Source organism: Globicephala melas, chromosome 17, assembly GCF_963455315.2.
Source record: "Globicephala melas chromosome 17, mGloMel1.2, whole genome shotgun sequence".
Classification (NCBI taxonomy): domain Eukaryota; kingdom Metazoa; phylum Chordata; class Mammalia; order Artiodactyla; family Delphinidae; genus Globicephala; species Globicephala melas.
The window spans coordinates 25,300,873-25,327,216 of record NC_083330.1 but is presented as its reverse complement, the minus strand read 5'-3'; positions in this window follow the sequence as shown (position 1 = coordinate 25,327,216).

The window sequence follows — 26,344 nt, the reverse complement described above, 5'->3', positions numbered from 1 at the left end:
ATATGCATGTATGAATAACAAAAGGAATGGTAATTAAGTGAAGTGAGCCGAGCAGAAAATCATTAGGCTAGAGATCAGAGAGGTAAGCTAAGGTAATGTCTGGGAGTTTTGGCATGGCGTATGGTTGAGGACAAGTTTGGAGTTTTATTCTGCAGGTAAAGGGAAATCTTTGAGGTTTCTTTAAGCTGAAGAGCCATATGATCTGACTTTGTTTTCAAAGATCACTCTGGGTGTCTTTTGATAATAAACTACAACAGATCAGAGAGAAACAGAGAGACCAGTTAGGAAATGAGAACAAAACATCAAAAAAAAAAATTTTGATTTCCAGAAAAAAATGTTTTATTTTTTTATTTTAACAAAATTTTTGACCTGAATATTTCAGAGAAGCAAGTGACTGCATGGTTACCAAGAGTGCAAAATCAACACAAAATGACAGCCATCCACATTTCTTGTACATTAAAAATGTGTTTCTCTTAGACATTTTTGGGAGTTATAGCTGCACATTGAATTATTTATTATTATTTAAAATGATATTACTTCAAGAACATATATTGTCTTAGATATTTTTCCTTTACTCATACCATGCCTCTCAGGTTTATTTTAAGCACTAAGTGGTTCTGATGGAAAGGAATAAAATATATTATTGGTTTTTTCCAGAGTGAACCACCATGATACTTGGCTTGCAAAATTCAGTGATAGAAAAGCTTCTGGTTAATTCTTTCTTTAGTTCTTGTTGTTAGGCTCCATAAGTCACTCTCGAAGTTGAGTTTAATGAAAATGAATTGCTGTATTATGTTTCCTTCACAGAGTAACCCAACTGAAATCCCTTTGATTCAAGAGAAATAAATAAGAAAAGCTCATAAGAGCAAGAATATAAACTTACTTTGGAAAGGAATAAGTCCCTAGTTACTGTAAATGTTTTCACACTGTAACATAGCAATTACTTGGAAATTGCATCTTTTGGCATAATGTTCTCATACTTCCCCTGAAGATTCAATTACTCATTTCTACACCTACAGTTCACTGAAGACAAAAACCCTTATAAACCCAAGACCAAACAGGCTGGCATATTTGTTCTTATTTGGCTTTAATGATCTCAGAGATGAGGAGAAAAACTAAACTTAAAAGTAAAGATAAAATAGTAGGTGATGGACATCTCAACTACTGCCCTAATGAAGCATTATGTGGAAACACATATGTATGATGTTAGAAATTAATGCTAATTTACAATTAACTTACATTTCAAATTTTAGCTTGAGAGGTATTCTTTAATTTTCCAGATAATTTTCTAATTTACAAATGGGTAATTAAATTGAGTGCTACCAACATGGAAAGTCCATTGTGAATATACGTGAGTGTGAGGGAATTCAACTTGCAAAAACCCAACACTCAATTACAATATAGCAAAAAGGCAACTGGTTAGATTTCAAAAAGACTGTGTATTACACTTATGGAGGAGACTAAAAATAAGTTAGTATTCGATTCAACTCATAGAAATAACGAAACGATTTTTTTTTCACTCTCCACAGGAGTTAATTATTAGTAGTTTAAAAGCAATCAGGAGTGGCATGGACATATATACACTACCAAATGTAAGGTGGATAGCTAGTGGGAAGCAGCTGCATAGCACAGGTAGATCAGCTTGGTGCTTTGTGACCACCTAGAGGGGTGGGATACGGAGGGTGGGAGGAAGATGCAAGAGGGAAGGTATATGGGGATATGTGTATACATATAGCTGATTCAGTTTGTTATACAGAAGAAACTAACTAACACAACAATGTAAAGCAATTATACTCCAATAAAGGTGTTAAAAAATAAATAAAAGAAAATAAAATAAAAACAAACAAAAAATATGAAACATTGAAAACAAGAAAAGTAATCAGGAGAGAAAATTCTCCAACTGAAGAATTATCTAAATATGTTTAACCTGAATGAGTAATGAAGACAAATTTCACATAAGGGTCTGCCTCCATGTGACCTCCGAACCCAAATTCTAAAATTGATATATATGTTATTATCAATGAAAAACCAACATATTGAAACGATGTTAAAGCAGTATAGTCAAACCACAGCTTCTTCCTATAAATTTAGCATGCCTGTAAGCAGTTTGTGCTACTAAGAGAGTGATATTTTTTTAATGTAACAGGAATGATTATACATATGGAATAAGTGGTGCTTACCTGAGGGTAGGTGTCAGAAAATTAACTCTACAAAATGGATGGATACAGGGCTTGGAGTTTATAAGAAATCTAAAAAGAAAACAATGAAAAATTCATTATAGGTGAGAAGTCAAAGAGAAAGAGCAAATTGTTAGGAGATGAATATGGTACTCTGGGGGTTTAAAAAATATTTATTTATTTATTTGGCTGTGCTGGGTCTTCATTGTGGTATGCGGGGATCTTCTTTGCAGTGTGCAGGAATTTTAGTTACAGCATGCGGGATCCTGGTCCCTGACCAGGGATGGAACCCGGGACGCCTGCGTTGGAGCATGGAGTCTTAACCACTGGACCACCAGGAAAATCCTGAATATGTACTTTGAAATAACTTGGTCTGTGAGAAATTCTGAAGATAGAATGGTCAGAAAGATTTTCAAGGGGGCAAATATTTAATGAGCAAATAAAGCCACCCTAATCAGCACAGATATGAAACTTCTCTTCCACTGCACACAAATATGTAGTAAAATTCTATTACATGTAAGCCATTTCTCCTATGAAGATTAGCTAGGGCATGAATAAATAGGCAATTAAGTAGTAGTTAAGAGAGACTGAGTCTGAGATTTGGAATAGTACTAGAGAGAAATAAAGGACAGACATAAGAAAATGTTTAGAAAATTTAAGACCGAAGCTAGAGATGACTTTAAGAGAACCGCCTCTCTAGGATCTTTCAGAATAAATAATTTTAAAGTAATTAACATTAACTGATATATGAGTTACACTTTCAAATATTGAAGAGTGATAACATTGTTGTATTAGCAATATTAATCTATATGCCAGGCACCAACGTAATAACTTTACATAGATTACCTTATTTGACTTTCACAAAAACCATGAAGTGAGTAATAATGCTGGTTGGGTTTAACCCCATCTTGATGGTTTAACACCATCAAGAAATTAAGGCAGAGAGGGGAGAGGCAAGATAGGGGTATGGGTTTAAGAGATAGAAATTACTGTGTATAAAATAGGTAAGCAACAAGGTACATTGTACAACACATGGAATTAAATCATTTTTTGTAATAACTTTAAATGGAGTATAATCTATAAAAATGCTGAATCATTATGCTATACACTTAAACTAATATAATATTGTAGATCATATACACTTCAATTTTCAAAATGGGAAGGAAATTAAGGCAGAGGATGTTAAGGATATAGATCACTTAGTAAAATAATAGAAAAAGGAATATATATACACATACCATGTAAAGGCTAGTAAAAATAATCTGGATCATTTATATTAATATTAATTAAAGTAGACTTCAGAACAAGAAATATCAGGAATGAGGAAAGACATTATATAACAATAAAGCAGTCAATTCTCAAGAAAGATATAATTCTAAAGATCCATTACCTAAAAACAGGGAATCAAAATATAGGAAGTAAAAATTAATAGAAGTAAAAAGATAAATAAGCAAATCCACATAAAATTGGAGTCTTCCACACTATTCTCTCAATTATTTATAAAACAAGTAGACAGAAAATCAGTAAGGAAATAGATGATCTTAACAACACTATCAACCTAATTGACATCATAGAACCTGCAGTCAAGAAAAAAAAAAAAGTATTTTCTAAAACTGAACAAGATACAGTCACGAAGATATATAACATTCTGAGACATAAAGCAAATTTAAACTTAACAAATTTAAAAGAATTCATGCAAAGTATGTTCTTGAGTGATGTCTAGAATTAAAACCAGATATCAATATCAGAAAGATAACTTGAAAATCTCAAATATTTTTAAAGTAAAATACATAATCTCAATAACTCAGGAAGTCACATGGAAAATTATTATTTGAAATGTAAGAAAACAAAAATATATCAAAATATGAAAGATGTAAGTAAAACAATGCTTAAACAGAAATTTATAGCAGGAAAAAAATTTAGTAAACAGAAAGGTCTCAAATCAGTATTCAAAGATTCAATTTTAAAAACTAGAAAAATGAGAGAAAATGACTAAACTTAAAATAAGCAAGAGGAAAGAAATGATAAAGAGTAGTAGAAATCAATACAACTGAAAAAATAGGGTAAATTAACAAACCAAAAGCTGGTTTTTGCAAAAGATAAATAAAACTGATAAATCTCTAGACAGACTAATTAGTAGAAAGAGGAAAAGCACACATTACTTATATCATAATGAAAAACTGGATATCACTATAGATACCATAAATATTAAATGGATAATAAGGGAATGATACAAGGAACTCTATTCTAATAGTTTTAAAAATTTAATAAAATGAAATATTTTCTTAAACTATCAGGACCAACACACACACACAAAATAATCTTACCAGTGCAAAATTTATTAAAGTAATATAATTCATAGTTTAAAACCATCCCACAAAAAAAAAAAAAAAAAAAACTCTAGGTCCAGAAAGTTTCACTGGTGAATTCTTACAAATATTTAAGAAAGAAAAAAAATACCAATTCTACACAATCTCTTTCTAAAAACTGTAAGTGGAGAGAATGCTTCCCAACTTATGGTGTGGGGCCAACATTAACTTAACACCAGAAAATATGAGAAAATAAAACTACAGACCAACAACGCTTAACACATATGCAAACATTCTCAGCAAAGCTTTAGCAACTCAAATCCAGTACAGTATAAAGAGGGTAACACACCCCGACAAAGAGAAGTTCATTCCAAGAATGCACAGCTAGTTCAATATTCAAAAGTGAATCTGTGTAATTTACCATGTTAAGAAACTAAAAGAAAAAATCCAAATAGTATCTCAATAGATGCAGAAAATCATTTGAAAAAAATTTAACACCATTTATATAAACTCAAAATAATTGAAAAGGAAGAAATTAAACCTCTTATATTTGCAAGTGACATGATTGTATAGAAACTCTTAAGGAATGCACAAACAGTATTTTATAGTTAGTAATTTAGCAAGATCACATAATGTGTCAATATAAAAAATCAATTATATTTCTATATACCAGCAGTAAACAGTTGGAATCTGAATTTTTTTTAAAAAAGCTATACCATATACAATAGCACCAAACATATGAAATATATAGATATAAATCTAACAATATAAATATATGATCAATCTGTTGAAAAACTGTAAAACATTGATGAAAGCAATCTACAAAAATCCTAATTCATAGGGATATATATATATATAATATTGATAAATTGGAAAATTCAATCTTAAGATGCCAATTCTAAATTTGATTTTATGTTTATTAAAATCCCAGTGAAAGTTTTATAGTGTTTACAGTAAATATTTTTATCACTAAACATGTTTTCAAAACTTTATACAGAAAGGCAGAAGAACTAGAATTGGCAAAGGTTTGAGAATAACCAATTTTAGTATAGACGATCAAAGTTAGAGAACTTACCATTTTCCAAATCAAGACTTACCATTAAAGTAATCAGGGCAGTGTGATATTGATGGAAGGATAAACATATACATCACTCTATTTATGGAATCTTCCATAAATATTACCACAAGAATAGAGTCAACAGATTTACCAGAGAGTCATTAAAAAAAATCCAGTAGCAAAATGATAGTCTTTCAATGAATATTACTGGAACAATTCAAAATTCATATGCAAAAATGTATATGCTTGACCTAGAGCTCACACTTAAAATTATTTAAAAATTAATCATAGCCCTAATTACAAAATTTTAAATTCTGGAAATAAATAACATAGAAAAAATTTCACAAACTCAGGATAAATAAAGAATTTTTAGATACAATATCAAAACTAGTATCCATAAAAGCAAAGAAAATTACATTTTAACAAAATTTTAAAATTTTGCTATGAAAAACAACAAAAACACAGTTGAGAGAATGAATGTACTGGCAAGTCATATTCTTGGAAAAGTACTTGTGTCCAGGATATATAAGGAACTCTCAAAATTCAACAATAAAAAAAAATGGAATAAATATATGGGCAAAAGATTTACATATAAACTTCACATCTCGATGGCAAAAGAGCATATGGAAAAATATTCAGCATCATTAATCTTTAGGGAAATGCAAATCAAAATCACAATGAAATACACTGAACACCTATTAAATTTAATTCCTCCCACAACCCCTGCCCCCAAACCCTCAAAAAACACTGACAATTCGGAGTGCTGGTGAGGATACAGAGCAACTCTCATACATTGTTATTGGGAGTGCAAACTGGTGAAGCCATTTTGGAAAACAGTTTAACAATTTCTTTTTTTCCTTTTTTTTAACATCTTTATTGGAGTATAATTGCTTTACAATGGTGTGTTAGTTTCTGCTTTATAATAAAGTGAATTAGCTATACATATACATATATCACCATATCTCCTCCCTCTTGCATCTCCCTCCCACTATCCGTACCCCACCATTCTATGTGGTCAAAAAGCACCCAACTGATCTCCCTGTGTTATGCGGCTGCTTCCTACTAACTATCTATTTTACATTTGGTAGTGTAAATATGTCCATACCACTCTCCCACTTCATCCCAGCTTACCATTCCCCCTCTGCGTGTCCTCAAGTCCATTCTCTAAGTCTACATCTTTATTCCTGCCTTGCCTTAAGAACCAATTTTATTTTTTAGATTCCATATATATGTGTTAACATACGGTATATGTTTTTCTCTTTCTGACTTCACTCTGTATGACAGACTCTAGGTCTATCCACTTAACTACAAATAACTCAATTTTTTTTTCTTTTTATGGCTGAGTAATATTCCATTGTGTATATGTGCCACAACTTCTTTATCAATTCATCTGTCAATGGACACTTAGGTTGCTTCCATGTCCTAGCTACCAACAATGCAAGAGGGTCCCCTTTTCCCCATACCCTCTCCAGCATTTATTGTTTGTAGATTTTTTGATGATGGCCATTTTGACTAGTGTGAGGTGATACTTCATTGTAGTTTTGATTTTCATTTCTCTAATGATTAGCGATGTTGAGCATCCTTTCACGTGTTTGTTGGAAATCTGTATGTCTTGTTTGGAGAAATATCTGTTTAGGTCTTCTGCCCATTTTGGGATTGGCTTGTTTTTATGATATTGAGCTGCATGAGCTGATTGTAAATTTTGGAGAATAATCCTTTATAAGTTGCTTCATTTGCAAATATTTTCCCTGAGGGTTGTCTTTTGGTATTGTTTATGGTTTCCTTTGCTGTGCAAAAGCTTTTAAGTTTCATTAGGTCCCATTTTTTTTTATTTCCATTTCTCTAGGAGGTGGGTCAAAAAGGGTCTTGCTGTGATTTATGTCATGGAGTGTTCTATGTTTTCCTCTAGGAGATTTATAGTGTCTGGTCTTACATTTAGGTCTTTAATCCATTTTGAGTTTATTTGTATGGTGTAACAGAATGTTCTAATTTCATTCTTTTAGATGTAGCTGTCCAGTTTTCCCAGCACCACTTATTGAAATGGCTATCTTTTTTTCCATTGCATATTCTTCCCTCCTTTATCTAAAAGAAGTTGACCATAAGATGTGTGGGTTTATTTCTGGGCTTTCTTTCCTGGTCCATTGATCTATATTTCTCTTTGTGTGCCAGTACCATATTGTCTTGATTACTGTGGCTTTGTACTATAGTCTGAAGTCTGGAAGCCTGATTCCTCCAGCTCTGTTTTTTTTTCTCAAGATTGATTTGGCTATTTGGGGTCTTTTTTGTTTCCATACAAATTGTGATTTTTTTTCTTCTAGTTCTGTGAAAAATGCCAGTGGTAGTTTGATAGGGATTGCATTGAATCTGTAGATTGCTTTGGGTGGTAGAGTCATTTTCACAGTGTTGATTCCTCCAATCTGAGAACAAGGTATATCTCTCCATTTGTTTGTATCATCTTTAATTTCTTTCATCAGTGTCTTATAGTTTTCTGCATATAGGTCTTTTGTCTCCTTAGGTAGTTTTTTTCCTAGGTATTTAATTCCTTTTGTTGCAATGGGAGTGGGTAAATGGGAGTGTTTCTTTAATTTGACTTTCGGATTTTTCATCATTAGTGTATAGGAAGGCAAGAGATTTCTGTGCATTAATTTTGTATCCTGCTACTTTACCAAATTCACTGAGAAGCTCTAGTAGTTTTCTGGGAGCATCTTTAGGATTTTCTATGTATAGTATCATGTCATCTGCAAACAGTGACAGCTTTACTTCTTCTTTCCCGATTTGGATTCCTTTTAATTCTTTTTCTTCACTGATTGCTGTGTCTAAAACTTCCAAAACTATGTTGAATAATAGTGGTGACAGTGGACAACTTTGTCTTTTACCTGATCTTAGGGGAAATAGTTTAAGTTTTTCACCATTGAGAACAATGTTGACTATGGGTTTGTCATATATGGCCTCTATTATGTTGAGAAAAGTTCCCTCTATGCCTACTTTCTGCAGGTTTTTTTTATAATAAATGGATGTTGAATTTTGTTGAAAGCTTTTTCTACATCTATTGAGATGATCATATGGTTTTTCTCCTTCAATTTGTTAATATGGTGTATCACATTGATTAATTTATGTACATTGAAGAATCCTTTCATTCCTGAGATAAACCCCACTTGATCATGGTGTATGATCCTTTTAATGTGCTTTTGCATTCTGTTTGCTAGTATTTTTTGAGGATTTTTGCATCTATGTTCATCAGTGATATTGACCTGTAGTTTTCTTTCTTTGTGTTATCTTTGTCTGGTTTGGGTATCAAGGTGATGTTGGCCTCATAGAATGAGTTTGGGAGTGTTCCTCCCTCTGCTATATTTTGGAAGAGTTTGAGAAGGATAGGTGTTAACTCTTCTCTAAATGTTTGATAGAATTCACCTGTGAAGCCATCTGGTCCTGAGCTTTTTTTTTTGTTGGAAGATTTTTAATCACAGTCTTAATTTCAGTGCTTGTGATTTGTCTGTTTATATTTTCTATTTCTTCCTGGTTCAGTCTCAGAAGCTTGTGCTTTTCTAAGAATTTGTCCATTTCTTCCAGGTTGTCCATTTTATTGGCATATAGTTGGTTAACAATTTTTTATAAATTAAACATGTACATGATAAAACTATCACATGCCTAGATATTTATCCCAAAGAAATAAAAACTTACATTTACGCAAAATCTATATGTTAATGTTTATGGCATATTTAATTATAATCAACCAATACTGAAAACCAACCCAGGCATTGTTGAACTAATGAATAGATACACAAACTCATAAACAAAATGGTATATGCGTGCTATTCAAGACTTGGAATGCACAGGAACAAGCATTACACAAGAGCAATAAACAAGAACAAACTATTGATTCATGAAAAAACAGGTGGATCATGAACACATTTTCCTATGTGAAAGAAGACAGACACAAAATATTTGATTTCATCTATATAGAATTAGCATTGTTTAATTGCATCTACATGACATCTTGGAAAGGCAAACAATAAAATGGAAACAGGTTATCTGTTAGCAGAGACTAGAAGTAGGGATAATGATTGACTACAAAGGGACAAAACAAGGGAATATTTGAGTTGATGAGACTGTTCTGTATCCAGATGGTGGTGGTAGATATGTGACTCTACGTTTTTGCCTAAACCAACAGAACTGTACATGTCAGAGTTTAAATTATACTTTATGTAAATAAAAAATAATTCATTGAGAATAATAGTATATTGTATTAGTAAGGTCTTGTATATTGGATGTGTGTTCACAAACACAATTTAATTCTACTCTAGGAGAAGACACAGATATTAAAAGAACAAATTAATACTCTCTACATCTAGTTAATAATTATTAGAATTGGCATTCAAATCCAGTTCTTGATTCTGAATCCAGTGTTCTTTTTATTACACCAAGTTAAAATAATTTATATTCTTAAAGATAATATATTGTATGGTATAATTCTTATTTTTTAATTCTCTTTTGTATTTTCGCATGACTTAAAAGCCATTTGTATTTGTTATATTGACTAATGTTTGATATTTTCCTACATACTCTTCTGAATAGAAGAAGCATTTTGTGTACTATTGACTTCAAAAATGTCTTTAACTTTTAACATCTAATTTAGCATGCACAGCACATATTTTTAGGTACGTATCATTAAATTATTTATCAGGGTGTGGTGGTCAAATGGCTTTTACCATATTACTAAAAGCAGACTTGTGACATGATGATGTTATATTAAATCATTTAGAAGGGTAAGCTAATGAAAGTAATTTTTCCTTCTATAAAAATTAATTATTTAATGCAATACTGCATTAAAAAATAAATCATTTTTTCTCTCATTTTTACCCTGAAATCATTTTCATACATCCTAGCTACTTTGTTCCCTGCCTAGTTTTTATGTTATTGCCTATTCTATTATTTTATCTATTTGTTTTCATATATGTATTTGCAGGTGCTACCACTTCATATATTTTTATTGTATCAGTAAGGTACAGTGATTTTTGGATAATTCAAGTTAAAGAGCCCATTAGAGAAGAAAAAGAGTATTTCTTTTAATACATTCAGTCAAGATTCAGGTACTTCACAATGCCTCTTTTTTAGGATCACTTTCACAACTAATCTCAGAGTTCCTGAAAGTATTATTCCTTTGTTTCCATGACTACTCACCACAGGTGTGTGTATGCGTGGGTGTGTGTATATGTATAAAATATTTGGAGTTCAATACAATGGCCTACACTAATTTTATTTTACCAAACTCACATGCTTTTAGGTCCTTCCAGCTAACTCTGGGAAAAAATTAAATAATGAGTATAACAAATGAAATAGCATTCTGAAATAATGTTAATGTACTCATGAGAAAAACCTATATTTTGGTATGAAAATAGAAAGACAAGTCTGAGGTGATTTTCTAGGTATTAAAGAAAAAGATAAGCAAATAATTGAGACAAAAGTGGATGTTTGTTGTTCAATAAGATTAACAGTTATTCTTCCATTTTTATAACTAAATGTGCAAATAAAAGCATAATGTGCATATTTCGACAGGAAATGAAAAGTGCTATTCTGGAAACTGCCGAGCTTAGCATGATAAAATATTATGAGAATGATCCAAGTAAGCAAGAAAGATTTTTCTCAACATAAAGAGTTTCTATTTTTTTCCTCCTTTAATGCAGACGTTACTGATAAAGTTTCATAACAGTGTTTCAAGACCTGGTGGTTGACATTTCTTGAAATTAACCTGGATAAATGAAGGACAAAAATGTGCATTTTTCCTTTATTGACAGGTATGGAGGATTTTGCTGTGCAACTCTTATGAATTTTAACAATGCCGATTACTGATCCAGTAGACGATGACAGCTCATTCTCATCAGTCACAGTCCATCACATAGAGTCATAGTTAGAGACTGTACCACTGCAAGTTATGGTGCTTGGGCACCTTTAGCTTGCAGATCCTTGACACAAAAGACAGCTACAGTGTATTTATGGCCTTTAAGGTCACTGATCATTGATATGATGGACCATGATGTCTCCGGAACGTGTCGGCCGTCAGCACTATTGTTCTATTAACAGAATCTTGTGCACTAACACACATGCACTATGAACCATCTGCCAAATATCCTTATAAAAGAATTACTAGAATCTGTTCTGCATATCCATGCTAAAGTAATTTCAATTGACACAATGACTCTTCTGTGTATCTATCATACTTACACCTGAAAGTCCTTTAGTCTGTTTGCCACCTTCCTTATTAATAATCTGCACTATTCTAGTTAATTATACTGCAACAGGTTTTTATAGCAGCCAAAAAAAGTTTGCAAATCTCTTCATTTTAATTTATATTCCTCAAAAAATCAGTTTATTGTTTTTTTTAAAAAACTTTCAATTTTTGTTAGAAAACTTTGGATAAATAAAGGGCAGTTATGAAGAATGTTTTGTAGTTGTTAAAGTTTCTGGGGGGTTATTTACGCTTAATTATTGCTGCATTTTAACTATTCCTTTTTAAGTTTGGGATAATTTTGAATTTATAGAGAAGGTGTAAAACATTGCAGAGAGTTTCTATAGGTTTGTCTCTTATCTTCTGCTTAGATTAACATCCTATATAACAATAAAACATTTATAAAATGCAAGAAATTACCATTGACACAATGCTATTTACTAACACACAAACTTAATCAAATTTCAGTGATTTTTTCTCATTATATTTTTTTCTCCTGTTCTATGCTCCAACCCAGTGTTCCAGATTGTTCTTAGTTGTCATGTGTCCCTAGACTCCTCTAATCAGAAACACTTCTTTAGTCTTTACAATTGTGAAGGGTACTGGTCAGTTATATTTTATAATTTTTCATAATTCTCTTCCATTTTGGTTAGCCTAATGTTTTTATCAAAATTATATTGAGGTAATGCATTGTTGGAAAGGATGGTAAAGAGGTTATATACTATTCTCAGAACATTGTATTAGGGAATGCATGATGTCTATTTGTGGTACTGATGATGTTAACCTTGATCATTTGGCTTTTAATGGTGTTTGTCAGAACTACCTATCTTAGTTAAGAATGATCTTACTATTCTTATCATTATAATTACTAAATATTTTGAGAAAATTATTTGAGACTATGCAAATATTCTGTTTCAGTTTAGAATTTCACCTATTCATTTTAGCATCCAATGGAAGATATTGCCTGCAGGAATTTTGACTGTGGTAGAATGAGTTATTTTCTATTTCCCTCACTCCATTTATATTTATTAATTGTAATTCTTCCATAAGGAAGACTTGTTACTTCTTATTTACTGATTGATTGATTGATTGATTGATTTCAGTGTAGGCTCACAATGTTTATTTTATTTGAAAGGTTAAAATCCAACATTATAGCTATTTTTTGCTCAAGTTATTCCAGTTTTGAACCTTGATAACTCTGGGGTGCATATATTTTTTCATATGCCCACTTATCTTCCGGTACCACAAATTCTTCAATTTCACTTTGTATTTTCCCTGTCCAGGATTAGAATTGATCAGTTCTCCAAGGAAACTTAGTTCTTTTTTTAGAGAATTGTATTTAGGAAATATATTATTGGTGGTAAGTGTGCTCATTGCTACTGTGGTGTCACCGCTTCTGCCTAGAGAATACACACATGTATCTCATGCTTGCACACATATCTATACTTATTTATGATTCTAATTTTTTATGTTTATATTTTAAAACCATGAGTGCATATTGATACCTCTTCCATTCCAGCACCACTGTCATTCTAGGTGGCATTATAGCCTATACACCTTCCTTATTCTCCTCTTCCTTATTCTTCTTCTTTCTCCAACAGTGGTTTTTGAATTTTTAATTCATACCTTTGTGAAAAACAAATTACCAACTAGAATAAAATAAATGTCTACCATTATTTTTGTCTTTAGTCTTGAGTATTCAGTCAATTTCTACATCATCTTGAATAAATGCTATCATAAAATATAAGGGAGATAATCTGTGTTTTTTTTAATTTATTGTCATGTAACAAATTATCTATAACATAGTGGCTTAAAATAACATTTTATTTTTAATCTCACAGATTCTGTGGATCAGTCATCTGGGCATATCTTAGCAGGATACCACTGACCAAGAGGCTATCACAAGACTGCAACCAAGTCTGAAGCTGCAGTTTTCTCAAGGCTCTATGAGGCTCAATATACTGACCAGCTCATGCATGGCTCTTAGAAGGCCTCAAAAATCCATTTCCAAGTTTCTTCACATGGCTGTTGGTAGGTTTTAGGAGATCACTTCCAGGTTCATTCACAGAGCTCCTGGAAACCCTTCAGGTACTCACTGGATGTTCATCAAAGCTACTCACAACATGGCATCTTGTTTCCACCAGAGCAAGAGCTCTGAGACAGAGAGATAAGGAAATACCAAAATCACAGTTTTTTGTTAACTCATTCTCAGAAGTCACATCTCATTTCATTTGCTATATTCTATTTAAAACATGTGATTCTCTAAGTCAAACCCTTAAAGGGGGAGGTGTTACATTAGGACATAAATATCAGAAGGTAGAAAAGTTTGGGAGCCATTTTAGAGCCTACTTATCATAAGTCACCTTCTGACAATCAATGATTTACTTTGATTCCAGATGTAAAATACCCTCATTTCCTCCACAGGTCCTCAAAGTCTCATTCAACTTCAGCATCAGCTCAAAGTCCAGAATCTTTTCATCTATGTTAAGTCCTGAGGTATATGAACCTACATTATGAAAAAATGTTAAAGAAGCTTTTTTAGGAAATAAGAAAATGTTACCAAAATACAATTGAACCTGTAGAAAAGAATGATGAACATTAGCAATGCTAAATTTGAGGGAAAATGTGAAAGATGTATTTAATCTTTTGTAATCTCTGTAAAATAAAACTGAATGTTTAAAGTAGAAACAATAATCAAGTATAATGTGTTTTCCACATTTTAAAAAGTGAAATATGTGACAACAATAGCATGAAGGATAGGAGGGGAATAAAGGAAGGATATTCTTACAAGCTTTTTAGTTGTAATTGAAATTGTACAATTTAAAAATAAATGATCAGTAAAAAATATTTATATATTAAATCTAATAATGAAACCTCAATAAAAACACCTAAACAACAAAGTTCAGGGAGCTTCCAAGTTGGTGAGCACAGCCATATCTGGGGAGAGTGGAATACCCCAACTCCACAGAAACAGAGTTTGCTTTGCTGGGAACCCTTCTTGACTTCTTGACTTCAACTGGCTGTTCATGTCTGCCATAAGTGAACTGAGAGGCAGTGTGAAGGACACCGAGATTCTATGGTGACTCACACCCAGATTCTAATTCTCCCTGCCCCATTTCTGCATAAAATAGAGGGTAGATTAAATAATCTTCAGGATTTAACACTAGGAATCTGCACTTCTAACAAGTAGCTAGGTGATTCTTAAGCATTCTGAAGTTTGAGAACCAACTCTCATGGCCCCCAAACTGTTAAAATTTTTAAAACTCCCAGCTCAAAAACAAACAAAGCAAAACAAAAACACTAAAAATATAAAACAATGCAATCTAGCTAATAAGACAGCAGTAGAAATAAAAATAAACATTAAAGACAAAAAAAGGAGGAAGGGTAAGAGAAAAAAAAAAGTGCTGAGAACATGTAGGACACAGAGAAAACAACTAGCAAAAATGCAATGTAAAACTTACCCCATTGGTAAATATAGTGCATAAATGTAAAATTTTCAAATCAATTCAATTAAAAGACAGATGTCAGCTATGTGTTGTTTACAAGAAACCAATTTAAATATAAAGACATTTGTGTGTTAAATGCAAAAGAATGGAAAAGACATACAATACACACATACACAAATTGGAATGACAATATTAATATTAGGCAAATTAGATTTGAAAACAAGGAATATTCCAGGTATACAGCAGTAGTTTTCATAGTGATAAAGGGGGTCAATTTATATCTCTTTTTTCTGCAGTTTAAAATAACTAAGTTTATTTTTAGCAAAATAAAGGTGCAGGTGGATTCAAACATTTAATGTTATTGGAACTAGTTCAGTTCCAATAAACAAACCTAAATTTGTATGTACCTAATAATAATAGAGCTTCATATAATCTAAAGAAAAAATGAGAGACTTAAAGGAGAAATAAACCTATTCCAATTATAATTGGAGATTTCAACACTTCTCTCTCAATATATTAATATCTCTCACTGAGAAATTCAGTCAGGATATACAATTCATGAAAAAAAAAAAAAAACTGTCAAGCAACCTGACCCAACTGATAATTATAGATAACTCCACCTTAAACCATTAAAATACACATTTATTTTTAAGTGTAGAAGGAATATTCTACAAGATAGAACATCTTCAGTACCTTAAAATGATTCTCAATAAATGTAAAATAATTGAAATCATGCAGAACACACTCTCAGACAAAATTAATTAAATTTGGAATTAATAATGTATAGATATTTGGCAAAATGATCGAATATTGTACATTTTTAAAACAAGAATTTATATAATAGGTTAAAAAAAATCACAAAGGATATTAGAAAATATTTTCATTCAATGAAAATTTTTAAAAATAAAACATCAAATTTTTGAAATCTATGCTAGAGTGATAGTTATAGAACTAAATACTTTGCATTCTGCTGGATAACTACAGATAACTACAGATCTCTATCTGTAGTTTATGAAGCTCATCTAAAAGAAACTAATGAAACTTTCTACATACTGCTTGGAAATATCCTCAGTCAGATCCATCTGTTCATTAGGCACATTTTCTATTTTTCATGTTATCAAAGGTGAAAATGTTAAATTTTCTGACACTGTGTAACACTGTTTCTTTTCCTTCAGATTCCAATTAATTGTTTTTTTTTTTTTTAACTTTCTCTTAAACTTTTACCAAAAGATACCTTGAGAACAGTGAGGCTTCTTCTAAAATTCTCCTGAAAGCCCTTCAAGTTTCTGCTTATTGTTCAGGCCCAAAGCCAATGTCACATATTTTAAGTTTTTATTGTGCCATTCCCAGTAACAAGTTATGTTTCAGTGTATCTATTGCTGAATAATAAACTATTCCAAAACTCAATGCTTTAAAAAACAACCATTTAATTTTAACTCATGGATTCTGTATGTCAGGCATATGGACAGTGCTAAGCTAGTTGCTTCTTTTTCTCTTCATGGACTTGACTGGTACTTAACTGACAGATGCACTGGTCGAATTCAACATCATCACTCACGTGTTTAGTGTTTGGAAAGTATGGCTGGAAGGCTGAGATCATCTGACAATGTTAATTGAAGCTTTATTATGTGGACTCTACAAATTAATGGTTTTAGGGTAATCAAAGTTTTTACTAGAGGACTGGATTTCACCAGAGTGAGAATCTGAAGAGTACCAAATGAAAATTTCCTGTATTTTTCTCATAGAACTTTACAGTCACTCATTGTACTAATTCTGCATTCTATTAGTTGCAAGTCAAACATACAACCCAGATTCACAGGTTGGGAATTAGATGTCATGTCTGAATGGCAGAATTATTAAAAATATGCAAGCACTATTTTAAAAACCACCACACACACAAAAATAAGTTTATTTTAAATTCCATTACCAAACAATGGTGGGGGTGGTGATATATGATATTTAATCATTTACCCAGGGCCCATCTCTCTGCTTATTTTTTCACTTAATCAACTATTTATATTTCAGTAAATGTGTTTACTTCAGAGCTAACAACAAGTAAGTTATGCTATCATAAGTAAAGACATATTTTTTTAAAAGTTGCTAATAATATGGCAGAAAAGATAGAATATCTCTCTCCCAGATGAGAAGCTACTATTTGTACCATATCCCAGAAAATACAAAAGGAGAAATAAGACAAATATTTTACTCAAAACTTTAGACAAAGAGAAGAGATTTTAATTAAATGGCACAAAACCCAATAGACAATAAAAAAATAAGACCAGAAATCAAAGAAGTCTAAAGCAAGCAAACAAAAGATGGATCAGGATTAAATAAAAGATGATTTTTGAATGTTTTAGTAAGGATGTTTTATGGCAAGACAGAAAAAAATTAAGAGGTTATGGAAACAAACAAAATATAGAATGACAAAGGGAAAATACCAAGGAAAATATGCATCTGAAAGGTAATTATTTTATGTCACTCTACATTGATAAATTATAAAACCTGGTAAAATACACACATTTCTGGGAAAAATATTAGCTGTCATAATAATATGACAAAATTTTGATTAAAACAATAATAATTAGTGATATTTAAATACGTTAAATTTTCTTAAAAATCCCCACACTAGGCAGATTTAGGAATCACTTTGTTCAAAATTTCAAAACCCATAAAATCTCTATTTTATATACTCTATAATAAAAGTAGAAAAAAAAATTGTCCTATTTCATGTTTAGAATCTACTAAAATCTTGGTTTTGAAACCACACATTGAGAGTAGATAAAATAAGTTAAAGACTCAATTCACAAATTAAAATAAAAAAAAATGTACACTTAGCTAAAATATGTCAACAGTAACTAGCAATCCATTATATAATTATAAAACATTTATATAATTATACACTAGATAAATTCAGGAAGACCTTATTAAAGAAATGCAAGGATAAATGTAGTATGGAAATGGACAATTAATTTATATTAATGAATTAAAAGCAAAATAGTCATCTCAATAGAGTCAAAGTAAACACTTGATAAATGTAATTCCTTTTATGACTAAAACAACACGTTGGATTATAATGGAATTACTTTTAATAAAGTCAAAAATGAAGAAAGAAAAGAAGAGAAAGAGAAAAATAAAAGAGGGCCTACAGCTGACATTTATGTTTAATTTTAGGTATAGTCTCCTAAACATTGTATAAAAGACAAGGTCACCAATTATCAAAAGTACCAAAATTTGTAGTCAAAGTAAAGAAATAAAAGGAATCAAGACTGGAAGGGAAAATGTTGCAAAAAGTAGCTAACCCATGGAGTCAATAAACTCTCAGAATAAATAAAAGAACTGAGGCTGCCAAATATAAGGTCAACCAGTAAATATCAACACTTTTTCTACCTCAACAGCATAGAAAATAATGTTTATATTTGCAACCAAAATTTTAAATTTTCCTGGATTTAATCGTCCAAGAACTTTATAAAAGAAGAACGTTAATAGCAACGGGGTGAGTAAATGTAAAAAATAAATGCATTTAAGCAACATATATTTAGTGCCTACTACATGTCAAGCACTCTTTCACACGTGGGACAAACACACTGAATAAAATGGACATGATCAACTATGTTCATGAACATGATTATGTAACATTACCAATTAACTCATTCATGAAAATCAATCCAAATCAAAATGCCTCCTGGATTTTTAAAGTAATATATAAAACCATATCCTAGGATTATATAAAATAATACATTTTAATTAATTGCTAAGTGAGTTTTGAAGGAAAAGATCAAATTTGGGAAATTTGTTATGTCAGGAACGATAACTTGTTACAAAAATTAAAGCAAAGCAAAAAGTGTGCTACTGTGGAGGAAAACACAGGTAGAATACAGTGATATAAAAGAGTTAAGATATGATTCATCTATATAGGAATATAAGATATGATATAGATGACATCATAAATCAACAGGGAAATAAAATATTTAATGGATGGTGTTGCAAATAACAGCTTATTATATATTAAATAATAAAACTGTATCATAACTTCCTTTATAAACATTACATAGAAAAGTGAGTTATGTGTATTAGATTCCTATAGAAAAAAGTGTAAAATGAAGTCAATTAAAAAAATTTAGTAGAATAAAAATAATAGAAGAAAATATAGGACTATATCTTAGTGGTTTGGAAGTAGCAAAGGGTGTATTATAATAAACAAAACAAAATATTAGTCAAAAATTTGATGATCTTGACTAAGTGAAAATTAAGATTCTTTTTTCAGGAAAGAGAGAAGGAAAATTTAAAGTTAGCACATAAAAAAAGAGTAGAAGTTTATAGTTTTAACGCCTAACAGGGACTGAACAAAATAACTACCATACACAAGAATTTTGTGCAAATCATGAAGAGAAAATGATACATAAATGTGCAAATGTTAGGATAGTTAATTTACAGAAGGACAACTCAAAAGTACTAAAAAATTAAACAACGAAGAGTGTCTTGATCCCTCCAGACATTAGTGAAATGCGAGCTAATATAATATTGAATGCATCTTGCAATCATCAAATTGGCAAAATTAGAAAGTTGGATCTCTAAGTGAGTAAAATAAAGAGTCCCCATTTTTCTCTATCCAAAATTAAGGGGGGAGTGATAGGAACATCAAATGCAAACCACTTTTATTTTTGAAAAAGTCAAAGTTCTAGGCAATTTAGTCTGAGAATTAAATGAGCTATCTCATACAAATTCCAGGATTAACCAGAGATATCTACCCAGCTGCACAGTTCTAGAATGAGGTGAGCATTTCCCATATGGGGAGCTTGCCCAGGTAAAATTTATATCATGGAGAATCAGAGGGGAACCTCTGTTTGCCTGCTTTCTCAGAGGCAATGGGAGTAGCATAACAATGTAAAATAGGTAGTATTAGAACATAAGTGAGTAGAGTGTTCATGCCATATAATACAAATGTAGAAAGGAACCATTAAGAATACTGAAGGAAAAATAAAGTCAGACCCATCCCAGCTGCAAGAGTACTTGTTGTCCTTTCAGATGTAGAAAACAAACTTACGGTTACTAGGGGATAAGGGCAGGAGGAAGGATAAATTAGGAGACTGGGTTTGACATATACACACTACAATGCAGAAAATAGATAACTAATAAGAACCTGCTGTGTAGCACCGGGAACTCTACTCAGTACCCTGTAATGGCCTATATGGGAAAAGAATCTAAAAAAAAAAAAAAAAAAAAAAACAGTGAAAATATGTATATGTATAACTGATTCATTTTGCTGTACACCTGAAACTAACACAACATTGTAAATCAACTATACTCCAATAAAAATCAAGCAAAAATATTGAAGGAAAAATAAATTGATTTCTTCTATTTCATTTAAAATACAATGCCATACAAATAGGTTTAGAAAATTGACCTTATGTGGTACAAATTCTAGCACACACAAAAAGCATAATTGTGCAGGTGAAATAAATAGGTATTATGAGGGGACATAATTATAGTGAACCTTTATTCAGCGCCTTGTTGAACAAACTGAGCCAAAAAGATGCTAAGTAACTTGGTCACTTTTCATGCAACTTTACAATGTTAATTTCAGATGTCTCTGTCCCTGATTAAAAGTTTCATGTTTTGCATTCCCAGAAAATCTGATTCTTAGGTATCAGTAAGTGTGGATTAGAAAACTAGTTTTCCAAAACCTCTCTCATTGGTATTATTATTATACACTACTGCCTTGTCCACTCCTTAAATATGTTGTCAGGATGAAGCTGAACAAATAGTGCCCACAAAGCCCCATCTCTAAATATCACCACATTGGTGTTAAGCCTTTAACATATAAAATTGTAGGGTGACACAGTTAGTTTCCAACAAGGACCAAATTCATAGTTGGACACAGTAAGCCAGGCAGTCTCTCTATCCTCTTCATTCAAAGGAACTGGTTTTCTCAGTGAGGGTTGAACATGGAAATGTCCTAGTTGAAGGAGTTACACTCTAATTATTCTATGATAAATAAAGAATGAGTCCTCCAAACTGAATTTCATATGGCACTATCAGTTACTAAATAACACTTTGGTTTCCTTGAACTTATGTAATTCTGGTATTAAGAGTACATAAAGTGGTAAACATGAAAAGACACTAATAAAATAAAGGAGCTACAGAAGACTAGCTGGAAGGAGTTCTAAAAGGCCAATTAGTTCTTATTCACCCCCTCTGACATAGTCAAATTTGTTTTAGTTCAATTGTTCTAGAAAACCCACTGTTAACCTGTAGAACCTCTTAGTTTCATTCCAGAAATGAAACTATTCTGTTAGTTGCATTTATACCACATTGCCGAGATATACAACCAAGTTGTTCCTTCAAGGTTTCTAGCATAATGTTTCAAGTAACACCTCTTTTTCTTATAATAATTAATTTTCTTTCCTCAATTTATATACCTCAGTTAATATTCATATGCTTTTAAGTGCCCTGAAGCCAATCCACACTAGTTTCTTTAATCATATTATTGGTCCACTTTAATACTCTGCTGCCTTTTCTTTTTGCTGTTTATTAAGCTTTTTTGTTTACATCTGCATTAATTATGCAGTAATTGCCTTAAGTGTTAGATTATTGAAAGGGCTCACAGGACTCAGTTTTTACTCACAGAAGAGCTTTATTACAGGCAAAAGAAAAAAAAAAAAGAAAACAGCAACAGCGAGAAAATGACATGCATTGAAAATAGTCTGGAGGTGTCAAGTGTAAATTTTTCCTCCTACCACTGGGTTGCACAGGGAACACTTTGCCTCCAGATTTTGAAACACCTCACTAACAGCAAAGTCATCTCCTGCTGGGGAGGTTATTTGGCGTAAACTGGTCACACGGGCTTAAAAGTAGTTCTACCAAAACCAGGTACAGATCCTGTTGTTATTACCAAACAATGCTGACATGAGAATGCATCCTGCCATCAAAACAACTCACAGGTTCATGATTACAGAACATTTCACTTTAGCTTGTGGATTCTCTAGCCTTGGCCAAGGGTCACCACCATGCTTCAGGCAGATCTGGAGATCAGTACGTGTTCAGTCCAGACCAACTGAAATTAACCCATGCTATTCATCTTCTTTTAACTGATGTGCCCAGGTACAGTTCAATAGGTATTGACTTAAGTGTCCTTGCAGCAAGTAAGTCTATAAAGTTTTATACAGTTTGTAATAAAGTGGTCATCTGGAAAAAAAGTCAGATAACTTTTACCTTTCCAGTTTTCAGTGAGATACCTTAGAAAATCTGACTACTTTAGGAAGACATTGGTATTTGTATGATTTAACAAAAACACAATATTACAAATGCTTGATTATAGATTTCAGCAAGTGTTCATAATGTTGCAGAGTCTCTATACGAATAAACTTTGGAGGGAATAATGGACTTAAAAATGAAAAATATGGGTTAAAACAGAAAGGAAACTTATCAACTTCAACAATAATGAATCTGCAGATATGTATAGCCGAACTTTGCAAAAGGCCACAGGGAGTTTTCTGAGAAGGCTCGATAAGAATGTTAAAATGAATATACTTTCTATTTGTTGTTTATTGTTTAAATTGGTAGCACATTAAAAATATTACATACCTAGACTGTCCATTATATTATGGATTTAAGTCTAAGTCAAGAGAAGGTAATTTCCAGTTTGTAGGATGGCACTGAATTTAGTTTCATCCAGCTCAGTGTGGACAGTGCCCAGTTGAAGAAAAAAAAAACATACTTTATTGATAATTACAACAAGTCACATCCCAGGAATTATTTTACCTTGACAATCCGGATATTTTTTGCCTCTGACTGTTTCTCTTATTTTCTGCAACTCATTTACGTTTTTGAGTGTATCCCTCTTAACTTTGTTTTCCTTGTGTAACACAACTCTGTGCATATTACTGAAAAATATAATAAGTTCTCTATACTGAAAACTAAAAATGCAGAAATAAGAATACTTAGCTCTTTTTCTGTCAGCAAAAACATGATTTTCCTCTTCCTGACACTGAGATTTTTCCTCTCAATTTTAAGATCCCTTATGATAAGGAATAAAGTCTCACCACTCATTGTTCAAAGTAGGAGATAGTGAGTTTTAAATAAAAAGGAAAAAAATAATTCAGCTATGTTTTGATAGCCTGATTTTTATGATGGTCTGGTTTGAGGGCAGCAAGAGAAGAGAGAATAAAATCTTTGTTTTAGATGGAAACAGCAGAGTAATTGTCAATCACATTTCATAACACAAGCATTCTCATCCCTCTGATTCTCTCTATATATGATGGAATTTAGAAACAGTGGTCAATACCCACTTTCAAAACTTCAAGAAATACAGATGAGAATGAGAGATGTAAAGGTCATTAGCCTCTTCTACAAAACAAGCCAAGCCTCTAGAGATTCATAATTCACTTTCTTTTCCATGTCCTGATTTAAGAAGCCAATCAATGACTCAATCAACAATATTAAAGATCTACTATGTGTCTAGCATTATTTTTAGCAACTACGGGAACATCCATCTTAAAGCATGTCTACATCAGCAACCAAAGCGTTTTCAGTTGTACAGCAATAAAATATTTGTCAATAATAACTAAATAAATAGCATATTGAGTAAAACTCAAATTAAGCCTTTATATGTAGAGTGTTAGATTGCAGTAAATCTAAAATTAGCTGAAGGGCAAAAACATTTATTTATGATGTGCCATCTCATAGGACTATTTATTTGCTTCCCAAATTATTCAAAAATGCAATCATTCTCCCATCACATATATGGAAAAACTCAAATATTTTTAAAAGTCTCTGTGATCGCTTAACACCTCTTATCATGAGCATTCTTAACTATGAAAAAAAATGTTATTTACAAAAGTAAGCAGGAGGTTTTTTAATCTAGTGTAAATTCTCAATAGGCTTCAACTAACAGTAAATACAACATTTAAATATTCACATGCTAAAACCACTTTTCCCTTAAGCTTAACCTAGCACTGCACAAAATATTTAGCAAATGGTAAACAATTTGAAAAGCATTTTCAAATTTTCAACTGGTAATCCATACACTTTCTCCAATGTTCTGTGTCACCTTTGTAATTTTAAAAAGAGAATTCATTATGTGTCTAACAAAGTTGGAAAATACTACTTACTAATCTTATATTCATTTGGCATTTTTTACCCTGTAGCATCAGGACTTTTACAGTTGCTACACTCCTGAGATTTCCCTATTGGGCATTGCGTTAGCAATTTTTGATGCAGAGTGCAATCTATCAGCTGCTTTACTATATCACATTACAATTTAGGTTCTATTTTGTCAGTCTTTCAATAGTATTTTGAATTTTGCTGTGGGATGTGATATCTCAAGACACTTCTGTACTTTTCCAAGCTATCTTGCCACTTTAAAAGTGTTGTCAGAGGAATTATTATTTGGAGAAGTCAGTCTGAATTATGCTGTTGCAAATCTGTACTGCACAGCTAACACAAATTGATTCACCAGGAAGCTCGCTGCATTTCTGAGATGTACAGCCACTAGAGCAGCTTAGAGAAATCATTGGTCACAAATGACATATTCAGATACAACCTAAGAACCCCTCAAAATTAAGCTTTAAAAATACTTCAATCCATTTAAGGTATATATTTATGACTAATTTGGAAGGAAAGGAAATATTCCTATTAATGTGGCATTATTAAAATTCATATACTGCTTTGCAGTAATTGCTATGATAATGAGAGAAAACTACTGTTTAGGTGATATATGTCTCTGGAAAATGTAAGGAATGAACCAAGCATACTTTTAGTCAAAAAGAGATAGTACAGTTGACAAGTAAATAAATTTCTATGTATGCATTGGTATATCTTTTCTAATCTGTAACTCTGGGGATACCTGCATAAAACACAGATGAAATCTCCTTAAAACACAGTAACATTATATTGATGAGTCATTGGGCAGTCACACCAGGTGTCAAAAACAGAGGTATTTGGCTTCCAGCTGGAGCTCATCATTTTTCTCCATTTTCCTCTCTGCTTACTTCATCTGCTGGAAGGAGGAGGCTGGTGTGGATGCATTAAATCCAAGGAGGTAATGCAACTGGGCTACTAGTGGGATCATAATTTATTAGAGGAGTATGTAATGATCTTCTATTACCCTTTTAGCTTTACTTCTTTGCTTGATGCTCACTTTTCATTGCTAAAGGAATTGCAACATTTACACCATGCCAGATTTCAAGTTACCAACTCAGTATCACTGACCATGATTCTAGGGGGTCACTGGAAATGGAATACAGCACACAATGGCACTTAATTTGGCCTTTTCTCTGATGAGGGAAAGTGTACTCTTGTAATTCTAGGTGGTAAACAATAGCTCAGTAGAAGTGTGTTCTTTTGTAGAGAGCAAAAGCTTTACCATAAACCTATGCAAAACTGACATAAAATAAATGATGGAGTTGATTTTGGGGTGAGAGCAATCTAAAAAGTATTTTTTCAATTACATGTATATTGAGTAGGCTATTGCTAATTATTTATTGGGTGGACTTGTCCTGTCCCATACTTTAATGATCATTGAATTTTCAAATAAAAGTTAAATCAAGATATTATACCTGGTTTTGTTCATAACCTTTGACAAGTGCTGTTTAAGACACAGGAAAATAGCATCACCAAAGGCAACACTACTCATGACATTTTGTTCCCAATAAAACTATGCCCTTATTAGTCATTTAAGCCCTCCTGTAAACTCCTCTCCACAATGAACTACACTAATCCCACATCTTGTTCTCAGTGTTACCAGGAATGTTATCTCTACCTTATTTAATCTCTCACTCTCCATCCCTGAGAAAATCAAGGGGAAATAATAACCATTGTAATTACTCTACTTCTTGTTTAAAGATTATTATTTTTGAGGCTTTATTTTTTAGAAAACCTTTATTTTTTTAATTTGTAAAGTTTTTATTGAAATATAGTTGATTTACAATGTTTCAGGTGTACAGCAAAGTGATTCAGTTATATATATTCTTTTTCAGATTATTTTCCATTACAGGTTATTACAAGATATTGAATACAGTTCTCATCATAACTTCTTATGGTGACAGAGGGTACCTAGACTTATAATAGTGATCATATGTAAAAATATTGAATCACTATGATGTACACCTGAAACTAATGTAATACTGTAA